The sequence below is a fragment of the Parasteatoda tepidariorum genome, chromosome X2 (genome assembly GCF_043381705.1).
Source record: "Parasteatoda tepidariorum isolate YZ-2023 chromosome X2, CAS_Ptep_4.0, whole genome shotgun sequence".
NCBI lineage: Eukaryota > Metazoa > Arthropoda > Arachnida > Araneae > Theridiidae > Parasteatoda > Parasteatoda tepidariorum.
In genome coordinates, this window is record NC_092215.1 from 15,303,972 (window position 1) to 15,318,744 (window position 14,773).

A 14,773-nucleotide genomic window follows, 5' to 3' on the forward strand; every position below is an offset into this window, starting at 1 on the left:
CATTTTCTAGCAAAGGCGGAGCTCAAAATCGCACTCAAAAACTGTGTGCTTAAGTTTTTATCTTAGGGAAAGTAGCAAAGGAATTTCCCTCTATTTTGTTATATTTGAGGGGAAAAGGGAAGTGATAAGGATTACTATTGGTTTATGAAAGAAATCTAGCTTTTCCCACACAGAGCATAGGGAGATATGTCCTGCTCTTAATTAAATGCATAGTTGAGCCAAAAATAGATTTAAGAACAGGATGTGGCTTTTAAAAGTGTGAGAAAGAATTTGGAATAGAATAATTAATTAGTAATAAAGTAGGAGTTGTTTTATAGCAAAGAAACTAACGTAAAAAGATTAATAGAAGCTTTTTATGTTACATATATATATATATCTTTATTTATGAGAGCAGAACAAAAAGGCACAGGATTTTAAAAAGAGCAAATCAATGTGCCTAAGTCAATAAAAGTTAGGGAAAATCTTGCTAATTAAATTCGCAAAATGTTTCGTTTTAGAGGAAAGGGAAAGCCGAGTAATTATAATTGGCCTCTTAAATAGGCAGAAGGAAAATATATTTCTTACCATTACATGAATTTAAAAGAATCGAAAATGTTAATTAATGCAGAACTTGACGCCAAAAATAAATTAAAAGACGGGATGTGAAGTTTAGAGTGGGAAAAGGAGCGTTTAGTTTAGAATAATATATTAAGAAAAAGATTTACAGAAAAGGAGAAAAGGAATAACATGAAAAGATTAGTTGAAGCTTGTTATGTTATTTATATATATATATAAGCAAAACTATTGAGAAAATATGGAAAATAAAAAATATTGACAAGAGAAGAAAGTAATTAAAAATATTTTTCAAAAGTATTTTTAAAAAAATATAATTTTTGATATCTGAAGGAAGAAAAATCCGGAGAACGAAACAAAGAAAAGCTATAATCTCTTTATCAGCCCACACGATTATATCCGCAAAAAGGAGTGCTTTCTAATATTGTATTAATATAGCCAAAGCAAAATATATCAATATAATAGTGTGAGGAGGACTCAAATAAATTTTAACGAAATTCGAACACATTAAGTAAAAAATATATACGAAAAAACAAAAAAATATATATAGCAAAAAACAGAAAATAAAATGTTAAGAGATTAGAGAACAGTACACGAAGGGAAATCTACATAGTGAGGAGCGAATTAAAATGAACTTACGCGTACCGGAATCTTTCAAGAATGATTTAAAATATTTTCGTAATAAGATTGCCAGATTACAAGATATGAAAACAGAAACATAAATAAAGTGATATCTTATGGCACATTCTTAGTGCAATACTGAAGAGCGTCAAATTTGTTAGTTACCTTGGATGGGCCCGAAAATGGATGTGCGCAAGGTAATAATATTAACTGGATAACTTAGAGTTTGTAATTAATAAGTTTGTTAATTAAAATAATTTTAGAAAATTAATAATTATTCCAAAAAAAAAGGAAACAGGATTTGCTCGTTTTGAATTGATTTTTATCAGGCGCCAAATTATTATTATTGCTGAAATCTGAAAATTAGGCTCAAACAGCAATGCCCTAAACACACGCAATAAGAAAATCGAACTAAAAACGGAAACAAAAAGAAAACGAAAGTAAGTTAATAGTAGATAATATCAAGCACTAAAGCTGCTTTAAATATGATCACTATAACATAGCACAATAAGAACAAAACCGAACTAAAAACGGAAACAAAAAGAAAACGAAAGTAAGTTAATAGCAGATAATATCAAGCGGTAAAGCTGCTTTAAATATGATCACTATAATATAGCACAATAAAAACAAAGAGAAAAATGAAGAAAATTAATAAGTTTTATTTTATTTTAATAAAATTGATATTATCTACTATTAACTTACTTACGTTTTCTTTTTGTTTCCGTTTTTAGTTCGATTTTCTTATTGCGTGTGTTTAGGGCATTGCTGTTTGAGCCTAATTTTCAGATTTCAGCAATAATAATNAGCTAAATACAACACTGATAACAGGGTTGGAGCCCTGTTATTACATATATATATATACATAGTTCCCAGTTCACCCTCCCTATGACGTTCTATTAGAAATATATAAATGTATAAATGTAAGCAAAGTTTTAAGTCATATGTTGATCTTTGACCTCCACCCAACACAATTTGCAGTTTTAATCTAGGGTAGCGGCTCCCAAATGGTGTTGTTAATCATATTTAAGTCAAAAAAATAAGCCATTATTTATTTAATATTTCGGTTACCTTTATGTAATTATTTAAATTGAAATGCCAATAAAAAGAAATGACTTTTTTTCAAAAAAAGAAATGTGGAATTTTTTTTAATAACAATGCATTGAATAAATTATGAAAATGACATACATCTAAAAAAGTGCATTCGTATTTCCCACCAAATGAAGCTGAATTATCTTAATTAGCTACTAAAGAAATGTGTTTCCCTAATAGCAATTTTCAACGTTTATATCAGTTTGTTTTTTTTTAGCTTTCATTTAAAAAAATATTATTAGTTTTCAGTTTCTATACGTACACCACAAACCAATTCAGTACTAGACTAGACCTCAGTACTAGACTCCAGTACTGTGAATTTGGCTTTGTAGGTCATAAAATTCAATTTAATATTAATGATGGTAAAACGATGAAAAAATGTCTTATTTATTTAATCCTTAAACAAAATACTATATTATTGTTGAATACTCTTACAATTATCTTCATATACGTACTTTTTTTATATAGATAGGGTTCTGCCGAAAAAAGTTTTATTATTTAGAGTTCCAATACCGAAAAAAAAAATGGGAACCGCTGGTCTAGGGTGCAAAAAAAAGTTTGGAAACGGTGAAATATACACTTAATTGAAAATTGAAAAAAATGAAATTAGATGCCTTCAGTATTTTTTTAAATTCAGCTATCTGCTGATATCACCCTTACCCCTGGGAGGAGCAGCTTTGAAATATTATATTTAAAACCCAATCTTTAATGCAGATTCGGATTCTCGAAAAAAAAATCTGTTTGATCAAAGGTTGATGCATTTTGCATCACATAGGATACAACCTGCTTAAAATGGTAGCATCATGAGGCACACGAGATAGAAAAGATATTGGAAAAAGTTGATGCAAAATATTTTGAAACATGACACATTTATATGTTCTTAAGCTGATGGATCTCGAGTTTCACCGTTTTAAATAGTTTGTACCCTATTTTAATTTTCTCTGCTGCAGCTCCATCTGTGAAGCAAAATGCATAAATCAAGAGGTCAAATTGAATTACTTTTTTCTGTAGAATACGAATCTGTAATAGAAAATATGGCTTCATAGTTTAGATTTCTAAATTGCCCCCACCATCGGTAGAGGGATTGAATATCGAAATAGATATCATTGGATTGCTTTTAAAAAAATACTGAATGTGTCTTTTTTTACTTTTGCGATTGTGGATGTACATTTATTTTTTATATTTGACTGTTTCATAACACGATTACGGGAGTAATCGTTTTTAATCACATTTATTTGACAAAATATTAATAATAATGTTTACATTTTACTATTACTAAAAGAATTCTCCGACAACAACGAAACAGTTGGCAATTTCCTTAGAACATGTAAAAGGAAACAGCATACTATTTGGTACAATATTGTTTATTTCCATTTACAATAGAAACCTATTTTAAGGTGGATACTTGAAATACTACGTAAAGATCAACCCACTGACGGTTCTGCAAGTAAACCGGTTTTCTCATGTTATTAGATAGGGAAACAATGCATTGGGGAGAAACATTCTCCCAATTTTGCCCGTTGACAAACACTCGATTTCGACTAGTTCTATTTCTTTAAATGTTGGTACAGGTAGTACTTTAAATATAATCCCAACTAAAATTTTTGAAAAATTCAGCATCCAAAAAGAAAAGAAAAATTTTATAACTGCTAAACAAGTACAAACTTTCACTTTGAATCTAAAAATAGGCAATATAGCTAAAAAAAAGTTTTTCTGTTTCTTAAATACTTATTTACCTTATGCCATCTTGGGTTTAATAGCTTGTATTGGATTTCAATTAATGATTGAATTGATTGTGTGAAACAGGTGGTATCAGAGAAATTGATCACTTTTTCTAAATCTAAAAGCGACCTGTGATTGTACATTTCTCCTGAGATCCAGGTTAAAGATTGCAATAATAATACTTATACACAAAAAAAAAATCGTAAATGAAGATAAAGAATGTAAAAATAAAGTGAAGAAAATAAAGAACTTTAGATCAAAATCAAATAACGCTTGTGTTAAAGAAAATAAAGAGTTTAGGACATAAAGATAACCAAGGAAAATAAACTTGTAAATTTTATTTTTATTGTAAATCAAACAACGAAAAGTGGAAAGGAAGAAATTACCTAAATTTAAGTTATAATTATTGATATTAAAATTGAATATTCTAATAACGTAAAACAATAATAAAAAATTCCTTTAATATTGGAGATAAATTAAAGTAAGGTACAAAATAGTGATATCTAACACATGGCAAAGCAATTTACCTTTTCTTTCCTAGTGTTAAATTAGGAAGGTTTTCATGATTTATCCCTGCATTTAAAGCAATTAATAGACTGAAATAAAATAACTGTTGTTGTTTTTCTGATCTGGCCGTGATACTTTCGGGATTAAAGCAAAATTAAAATCTTTTTAAATATGTAACAACCCAAGAGCAAATAAAAGAAAAATTATATTTAAATCAATATATATTTAATACTTTTTTTATTTCAAAATTCCCCAACCGTGCAACTAAACCCGCAGGATAAATTCGATTAATTTCTCAATTTTGATTTAACTGACAATCAGACTAATTTAAATTAACAAATTATTGAAATTTAAATTATTTGTCCCAGGGATATTAGAAGAATGAAAAGATGTAACTATTTATATTAAAAAAAATTTATCGATTAATTATCTAAACAATATCAAAGATAGGAATATTGTAAAAATGTAACATTTTGTATACATTAAAAGGATATAATTAGTCATAGAATAATTCCCTCTTTTTATAAACATTTTTTTTTCAAATGTCCTGGTTAAAAAATTTACCAATTGTTATAATTTGGTAAACTAACACAGAACCAATTCGTCAGTAAGCTTTTTATTCAGGACACAACTCAAAATGCGTGTTTGAGAAAATGGACATAGCTCAAAATGCATGTTTAAAAAAATAGACGTAGTTGTTTAAGAAAATGGACATAGTATTCAAATCCGTTTTTCGAACTTTTTTCGTGAAAATTGCTCTTATTTTAAAGAACAAACTATTCGATCAAATACATTTCTTTTAAAATTAGTCTTTTTTGATAACATTTTAGAAGTCAACAGTTCTTTTTATAAGATTGTCGCGGATTCTATAAATTTATAATCGCGGTATTAAATTGACGTTGTTCGAATTTAGATATTCTAAAACAACTTTATCGTTTAGTGTTCTGTATACGAAAAGATCGCCTGAAAAGTAACATAATAAGAACAGAGAATAAATACGCCTGATACGCCTAAATACACCATAAATAGGCCTGAAAAGTAGCATAATAATACACAGAGCTATACTCGAAGTCCGGGACTTGGCACAGTAATGATTATGCTCAGTGCTGTGGTCGGAAAAACATTATTTTTGTAGTTTTAAAAACTACATTGCAACTAGGACTACTTTGTTACAAATATAGTTCACTACAATTACAACTACTTTTTTTTAAGTGTAGTGACTAAAAACTACTATGGAATTTTAGAAACTACTTCACTATTTTAAAGAGGACTAACTTTGCTGAAGAATTAAATTTACATCTAAGTTCGAAATGGCTTTGAATAAGAAATTGGTCTACATTAAATATAAGGGAATAATTAAGAATTATTTGTTAGCTTTTACATGAGACAGTTTGTTTTCCATAACATTTTTTTCGAATTCGTTCATTTAATTTTAAACTTTTTATGTCTTTTTCGACAATAAATATTTAATTTAAGAAAGGCGAAATTTTCAAATAATTGCAATGTTTTAATTGTTTAATGCTTTTTATTCCCTCTAAGAAAATAACTACAACAAAAATACGTTCTGTTTCTTTGAAATAACATCAATGTTTCAAGAGTGTGCATTCGCATTCGTGAAAGTGTTACCAAAGTGATTAATTATCTATTTTTCGTAATGTCTAGTTTAAATTTCAGCTGTACGTGATTTTAAATACGTAATTTCCGTTGATGCTCAGCTGCAGGCAGAGGGTCATTTTCATTGCATTGACAGACTCGCGAAGATTTGTAACCATCCAATTCGAAATATTAGTTAAGTTAGAACTTTTTTTTAATTAATTAACGTTTAAAGTAGTGTTGCTAGGAATAGTTGCTAACTACTGTTTTTTTTTTTTTTTTTTTTTTTTTTTTTTTTTTTTTTATCGCACTACTCTACTTTTTTAAAAATGTAGCACATTGCACTACAAACTACGAAAAGAAGTAGTAATTACAGTAGTTTCATTACTTGTAGGGACCGACTACTGGCTCAGTATTTAAAAATGTAAAGAAAAGTAAGTATGAAATTTTTCCTTTAGTTATTAAATTTGGGCTGAACATTGTATACGCGCATTTTTTTCCACCTTTTAAAATACGAATTTAGAGCTATATTAGAATAAAAAGTTCATCGGCGAAATATTTAAAAACAAACATTAGATTATATAGTCAAATAAAATTCAACCAATTGATTTGTATAACATGACCTGAAAAATAACAAAAGTAAACGAAAAATAGTTGTTTGTAAAGTGAAAAAGAATTAACGATTAGATAAAGATAATAAAGATAGAATTATTTCTGCTATTTTTAGCAGCTTGACACTGAATGGCATTTCAAAGATTGCTTTTCTTTTTTTTCTTTTTTATCCTCTTTGTTTCCATAGCAACCGTATTCTAAACATCTAAGACAATAAGGAGAAAGTTTTTCTTGTATTCAATCTTAACCAGAAACTTATACATTAAAAAAAAAGTAATATTTCAATCATAAAAATTAATTTACCTTTTTCTTGAATTGCATTTTTCAAAGTATTATGAATGATACCTTAACCAAAGTCTGTGGGGGGGGGGGCACTTGTCCCTTTTGACTTCTTCCTCTTTGGGCATTTTTAAGCTAGTTGTTTATAGTAATTGTTTTTTGTTGTATACAGGGTGATTCTACAATCATGGAACAAAATTGTAGTTAAACGTATTAAAACATGTTCTTTTTTAAGTTAAGATTGTTATGTTTAAAGTCTTAAAGTCATGAACATCAAAAATGACCAGAGAGGAAAAATATCTTTATATAGAAATTCAACGAAAAGGGCTTCTTTGCAGCAATAGATTATTCACAATGATCAAAATAATGTATAGAGTGAGTAATTATCAAATCTGGCACAATTTTCATTTAATTTCTTCACTTATTTATTCTAAGTAACGTTTAAAATAGACTTTTTAATTGTTTATAAGAAGCGGTGGACAAAAGAATTTACTAAACAAAGAATTATACATTAAAAAATAAAGTTTTCTTACTTACTTTTACAGCACTACAGGCCGCTGTGAGCCTTGCCCAACCGAATTTTAAACGTTACAGACTTTTCTATTTTTAGCTTACGACTACAAGTTTTTCACCTTCAAGGTGGTTAAATCTTTAATGGTATCGTCCAACCATCTCTTTTTCGGTCTTCCTCTTGATCTTGAGAATAAATTTTGCTACGAATAGAAAAAAAAATTCCCACAAAGAGGAACAAATTGGTGCCTCTAACACTTTTAATAAAAAAATGATCTTTTCAATAAAAATAATAATCTTTTCAATAAAAAAAATTCTTATATCAAGATGTCATTGAAGGATTTGGCTGAATAAGATTTTAAAACACACACACACATATATNTATATATATATAATGTTTTAAAATCTTACTCTGCCAAATCCTTAATGATAAAATGACATCTTGATATAAAAAATTTTTTATTAAAAAAATTATATACATTTTTTTTTCTTTTGAAAAATAATATTTAGTGGTGATTACAGATGTGCTAAAGGTTTCTCATTTACGTTATCACTACGTATTTAATTTTTCTAAGCCCTGTCATCCACTCTTCTACCACGGAATTCAGAAAATATTTTTCCTAGTGGTAGCAAAGGTAGCACATTACAGGGCTTGTGTTTACCATTGTTCTTCGAAAAGGAGGAAAGCCTGGTAGTAAAAGCGATTCATTTCTAACTTCTTTTCGAAAGGGATTAAATATCCATGATAGCTTAAGCTTATTCACGATTATTTTCTGATTTTAGAATTAGTCATAAATACATAAATATACAAATGTCTTGGTAGTCATAGTCCTAATAATTCTCCTTATAATAAGAAAGATGTGAAAGAGTTTTACTTCCTGTTCTGTGTCAATTCTTCGTGCACAATTCCTCATGACGACGATTGTTCGCCCACAATTTGTTGTGAGACAATTTGTAGTGAGCACATCGTAGGCATAATTCGTCGTTGGCATAATTCGTTGCGAGAACAATTCGGCGCAAGCAAGATTCATCGCGTGCAAAATTTCTTAAGGTTTCGATGAGTAATTATAGCAAATTCATTCGTTCAGTAATTATAGCAAATTATTTCGATCAGTAATTATAGCAAATTATTTCGTTCAGTAATTATAGCAAAAGAAGGATATTTTACGGAAGCAGTTTCACCCAAAATATTTCTTTACAAAAAGCTTTGTGTTGTCAACTCGAACTCACACTTTCCCCAACATGCTTCCCATTATTTATTTATTTAATTTTTTTTTGGAGAGAAATGAGGGAGAGAATTGAATATCTAGACATTGTTTCCGATGTATTTTCTCACACTGAATAAAATGAGACCAATCCAGAGACTATCGGACTAATAGTTTAGACGTTATAAAGATTTTATATACAAGAAGTACGAATTTGTACTTGTACTCTATTACGCATCTGTTATTGTTTCGATGTATTTTTGCCCACTAAATCGAGACACAGTGTACACAAGTGAATCGAACAAATAGTTAGACATTTGCATGAATTTTTATGGATTACATTTACTACTTTTCAAACGTGCTTATGTGTCCACTTTACATTATCAGGACCCACGCTAAGGATTTCAAATTATTAACCAAATATCAAAAGTATTCGCCAATTTTCGGAAGTCTTCACCAAATGCAAATGTTAACAATTTTTTATAATTTTTTTTTCTTCATAGAAAACTATTTCATGGTTTTTAGTTTCAGGCTTATATTATTTGGGCCCAATTCTAATTGGTTATGTGGCGCATCTACCGAAAAGTACTGTAATCAAATAAGAAATACTGATTTGTTTAGAAAAATTCATTTTGACGTAATTTTGAGGATCGAGTTAAATATATTTCAGTGGGAAAAAGTTACGCGATAATTCTTTCGCCCAAACACAATTTCATTCACCAAATTTGCTATTTTATCGCATTTGGCGAGGTGGCGAATGCTTAGCGCGGTCTCTGGATTATCCAGGTACTATTTAAACATCTAAGTTTTCCTAAGTAATTTTTTATGCTATGTTGAATGCGGCCAATCACGAGACCATCAAACTTACAGTTTCAACGTTATAAGTATTGTCTTCGTAATAGGTGTAATTCAAAAATGCTACCTTTTATTCAAACCAAGAGGCTCCGTCCTCAGCTCGCTACGTTCATCAACCCCCATAATTGCTTTTCGTTCTTCATTGTTTTTTTTCTTTTTTTTCTTTAAAGTTAATATTTTGTACAAAAATATAGAACATTTTGTTTTTAAAATATACTTTGTTTTAGTTTTATGTAAGAACATTTTGCTAATCTGTGAATCGTAACGAAGTAGACGATTACCTTGATTTGAAAAATCATAATTTTACCTAAGGAATGAGAGGAATATATGAGAATAATAAGAAGAAGAAATGAATAAGAAGTAACTTTATTCGTTAACGAGACTTATAACAATTTCAAATTGGGAATGGTTTTTATCGCTCTTTAATAATATTTTTTAATTTTAAAAATTTCCCTATAAATAATAAGATTTAAATCTGACAACATGTACATGTATTTGTGTCTCATTCTGTAAATTTAGTTCAAATTATTTGGAATAGTTGAGAGCAACATTTTAAACCATTGCAAGATTGTTTTTTTAATAAGAGAAAATCCGATCATTGCAAAGAAAGTTATTCAGAGTAATGTAATTTTTTAATTTTTTTTTTAAAATCCTAATAACGAAACTTATGCTCTATCATTTTTTTTTCTTTTTTGAAAAAGGCATTGTCTTCATAAAAGTATGCTAGTGGATTCACGTAACCACTAGCATACAGTTGTAAAACTCACATGAGAGCATTTTTCACAGAGTCATGCACTCTCAGAAAAACTCCCTAGACCTTCACAATGATACCTCAATGTTTTGAAATCACAGTTTGCACAATAGTAGAGAGATTTTGCAGCGCCTTACGGTTTCCTGTAGCACTATCACTCTTTCAGCTTAACAGCGCCTTGCGCAAAAATTTCACGATGAATTGCGGAATCGCTAAGGTATAGAAAAAAAAGATTAGCGTTATAGCTTGCGTGACACAAATGCTATGCAAAATCTCTCTACTGTGGTTAAAAACTTCTCCGTATTAAGGTCCCAATAAATTTCAATTATATTATTAAGGGGCGGGATAGCCTGGTTGATAGGGCGCTGGGCCCATGTCTAAGAATTCGTGTGTTTTCGATCCCCGCCGGCCGAAGACTCCCCGTGTAGTAAATGGTGACTGATGCACGTTAAATCTGCCGAGTCACAAAGTCCTCCATGTTTTCATAGTAACTCTATACCTCTGCGGATACTGATCCAGGAGTTTTTCTTTCTTCTGCATTGGTTCAAATTACAAGGCTACGGAGTTAAACATTAGTAGTCGTAAACTCAAAATTGGGTCGGCTGTTCAACGACTGATATTAAACGATATTATTAAAGAATAGAGCACTCTGTAGCTGGTCGATTCGAATCTCGAACCCGGCTCGCACCGACCACAGTGCTGACGTAAAATATTTTCAGTGGTAAACAGATCATGGGTTAGAGTCCCCTTGCCGTGGGCTAACCTTGGAAAGTTTTCGTGGTTTTCCTTTGTATCAAAAAGTTCTAATGCTTGATCCAGGAGTTACCTTGTCCTCTGGATTGGGTTCAAAATTACAACGCTACGGATTTGAACATTAGTTGCCGTAAAACCTAAATTAGGTCGGTTCTTCAATGACGGATATGAAATAAAATAAATTAATATTATTATAGTCGTGATGGCTCAGGGGATAGCGCTCGCCTTCCAATGAGGTGAACCGGGCTCGAATCCCAGCGATAGCTGGTCGAATCGAATTCCGCAACCGGCCTGCACCGATCACAGTGCTGACGTAAAATATCCTCGGCGGTAGACGGATCAATGGTTGTAGTTCCCTTACCGTCAGGTTAACCGTGAGAAGTTTTCGTGGTTTTTCACTTCGTGTAGCGCAAATGCGGGTTAGTTCCATCAAAAAGGAAGGCAAAATTTCTCCCAATACTTGATCCAGGCTACTGAGTTCAACGTAATCGTAAGTTGAATTGGAATTGGATCGCCTGACAAGCGACGGTTATGAAATAAAGTAAAATATTATTAGGTTAAATTATTCTCAAAACTTCTAAAGCGTAAAAAAATGTGCTAACTTTGTAGAACTATTAATTAATTAGAAAACTTGCATTCAACAAATGTTTTTGTTATAATTATTTATAAATGATATATAATCATTAAATATACTTATATAGATACATATGTAACGTCTTTAACAGAATTAAAGGGATCTTAAAACTAAACCTAAAAAGAATTATATTTTTTAATTGTAGACTAGCCCTTCTAAAAGATGAGAAATTTAAATAATATCTTTCATATAATAAACTAAACACTTCGCATATATATATAATCGTTAAATAGTTAGAAATGTAATCTTTATTTATAAATTAAATCCATGCTGCATAGTGAAATGTCTTTATAAAGCCAAAATCCCATTCAATTTAATAATTTTTTTTTAGATTTTAATATATATCGTCATCCGGTCTTATGGTCTCACATCTTAACGGCGTCAATCCTAACAAAGAAGTCTGGATATTATGGATCACATGACATGAAAGAAAGAATAACTATATGCTGTATTTTAAAAAAGTGCGCTCTTCTCTTTTGAAAATGAATCTGTAAAAGTCTAAAGGAGCTTCTGCTCCATGTATATTTGTAAATAGCAGTTTAATTTCTTGCTCTTTTTTTCTTCATAAATGTTTAAAGGGAATCATCATTATACAAAAAGAGAATTAAAATCGACTGCAAATAAAAATCTGATGGATTAAAAGTGAAATTGAACTAATTTCTAATATTATGGTCCTAAAGGATTACTTGGCAAGAAAGTGTAATATATATTTAATAAATGTTATAAAATATATTTATGAAACATTTATTAAATGTTAGTGCTACGTATAAAAATAAGAATATTTTTTTTTACTTCATATTTCAAATGATTTTAGATTTTTGATAAATTTTCGCATTTGCAATGCATCCCAGAAGATAAGAATTTTGCGATTTTTTTTTTTAAAGAAAACAAATATTTGAAGCAAAAATAAAGTAATATCCCAGTCAATTTCTCAACACGTTTAACATTAATGAACAGTGCGCCAAAAAAAATATAAATGGAGCACCTTAAATAACTTTTGATCTAAAGATCGGATCTTTACGTTCTAGAGCAGGGGTTTCCAACTGGCGGCCCGCGAAGCCTTTTTTTGTGGCCCGCGAACTAAAACATGTTAGTTGTCATTTTTTTACGGACAATTTTTGTAAAATATCTATATGGGTTTAAAATACTTTTCTCGTTAACAAAAACCTAATTTCTTCGTTTCTGTGAAATTTAACATACCAACGGTGCAAAGAAATTTATTTTTAAGGTTTGCATCCAAGAAAATATTTATTCAAATACAAAAATAATCGTGTATGTTGCTCTTTTTTATTTCATTTTTTTGTATTTTGTGAATATAATTTAGCATGTGTGTATCAGAAATTTTCTCGAAGAAATTCTCCGATTTAACTTTTTGAAACCACTCATTTTGGACGAAAATATTTACACACACATTTGTAAATTTTAAATTTAAAATGTAAATATCTATTCTCTGGTGGTTGCAGCAGACAAACCTCAATTTTCTCATTAAATATTTTGTGTGCTACTATGTCAGTTTTAATACCTTATCTGGTGCACATTAAGTTATTGTAGCCCGAATTTTTATTATTTATTTAATATTTTTAAAAATATTATTAATAACAAATAAATATTTTTAAAAATCCACTTCTTATTTTAATTTGTAATTCAATACTTTTGTTTCGTACAACTTGGAAAAACTCTGACAGTAATATTTAATGTTCCTTCAAACATAAAAGAGTCCTACAAAAAATTTTGATGAAGTTGCGGCCCGCCATATGATTTGTGCTTTTAATTGTGGCCCCCGGCCTCATGCAAGTTGGAAACCCCTGTTCTAGAGGACTCAATCTTACTATTTCGAAGGAGTGATTTTAAACACACTAATTAATTAGTGTTGGCGATATTTTAAGTTACGAAATCAGACACAAAAAAACGTACTTACTGTGAATAAACATACCATTTTTTCGACGGATGCGAATTTCTGACCCTTAAAATATAGGAGGTAGCCGCAATCTGGAAATGATCCCAATAGTTAAATCAGGAAAGCAGTTCAATATTTAAACCCCGTTATTTTAATTTTACTATTCGCGTATTTTTATTACTTTTCGCGTATGCTAATTGTTATTTTGCGTATGTTAATTACTTTTCGCGTATTTCACCATATCTCCAGAATTGAAAATTTTTTGCACAAAATTTAAAATTCATTTATCTAGATATAATTTCAATCAAAAAATAACTTTCAGTAAATATTTCTTTCTTTTTTTTCTATTCAATACTAGTCAAAAAAACATTGAATTGTAAGATAGACAATTTTTACAATATTTTGGAGAATGCAATTTCTTATGACAAAATTAGAGCAAAGTTAGTTGAATAGTCCTGAGAAATCAAGATTTTTCAGAATCGAAAATTCGGAGAATCTTAAGAAAATGACAAATGTTTTAGATTTTCATTGTAAGACAATGACCATCAACTTAATATTAAAATTATTGTTATATCATTATAAATTATAATCCCACCTTCNAAAAAAAAAAAAAAAAAAAAAAAAAAAAAGAAGAAGTTTTTGAGGTAAACAGGTGTAAAGAAATACACCAGAGGTATGAAATTAGGTTATGTTTCGCACCAAAAATAACCCAATCAATAAACCTCAATTTCAACCTCAGTTACACCTCATAAAATCAACCTCATGTATATCTCAGCTATACTTTTAGTTGAAATCGGGTGAAATGATTCACATTTCAAATATATTTATTTGCTTGCAGTGTAGAAAATATAACATAAACCCAGGGCCGGATTACCCATTAGGACAGACTAGGCCATGGCCTAGGGCCCCCAATGATCAGGGGCCCCCTTAAAAAAATTTTGAAAATAAATTTTAAAAAATTAAGAAAAACAATGATGTTTTTTAAAAAAATCATTGTCCAATATATATATCAATAAAATACGTTAATTTTTTTAGTTCTAATTTTACAAAATAAAGTACAACTTAATTTATTATTATTTATTTTTATTTTAAATTTGCTTTCTTAAATGAAAAAATATATAAATACTTTTATATTTGAATAAATAAAAAATATACGAGAAAAAAAATTTAATCTAAGGGCCCCAAAATTTTGA

General features: G+C 29.4%; 1 long non-coding RNA gene across 1 annotated transcript in view; it reads right to left on the reverse strand.

Moving 5' to 3' along the window:
* Positions 1-14,773, reverse strand: part of LOC107457334 (uncharacterized) — a 28,944-nt gene that overhangs the window by 12,224 nt on the left and 1,947 nt on the right. The window lies entirely within an intron of this gene.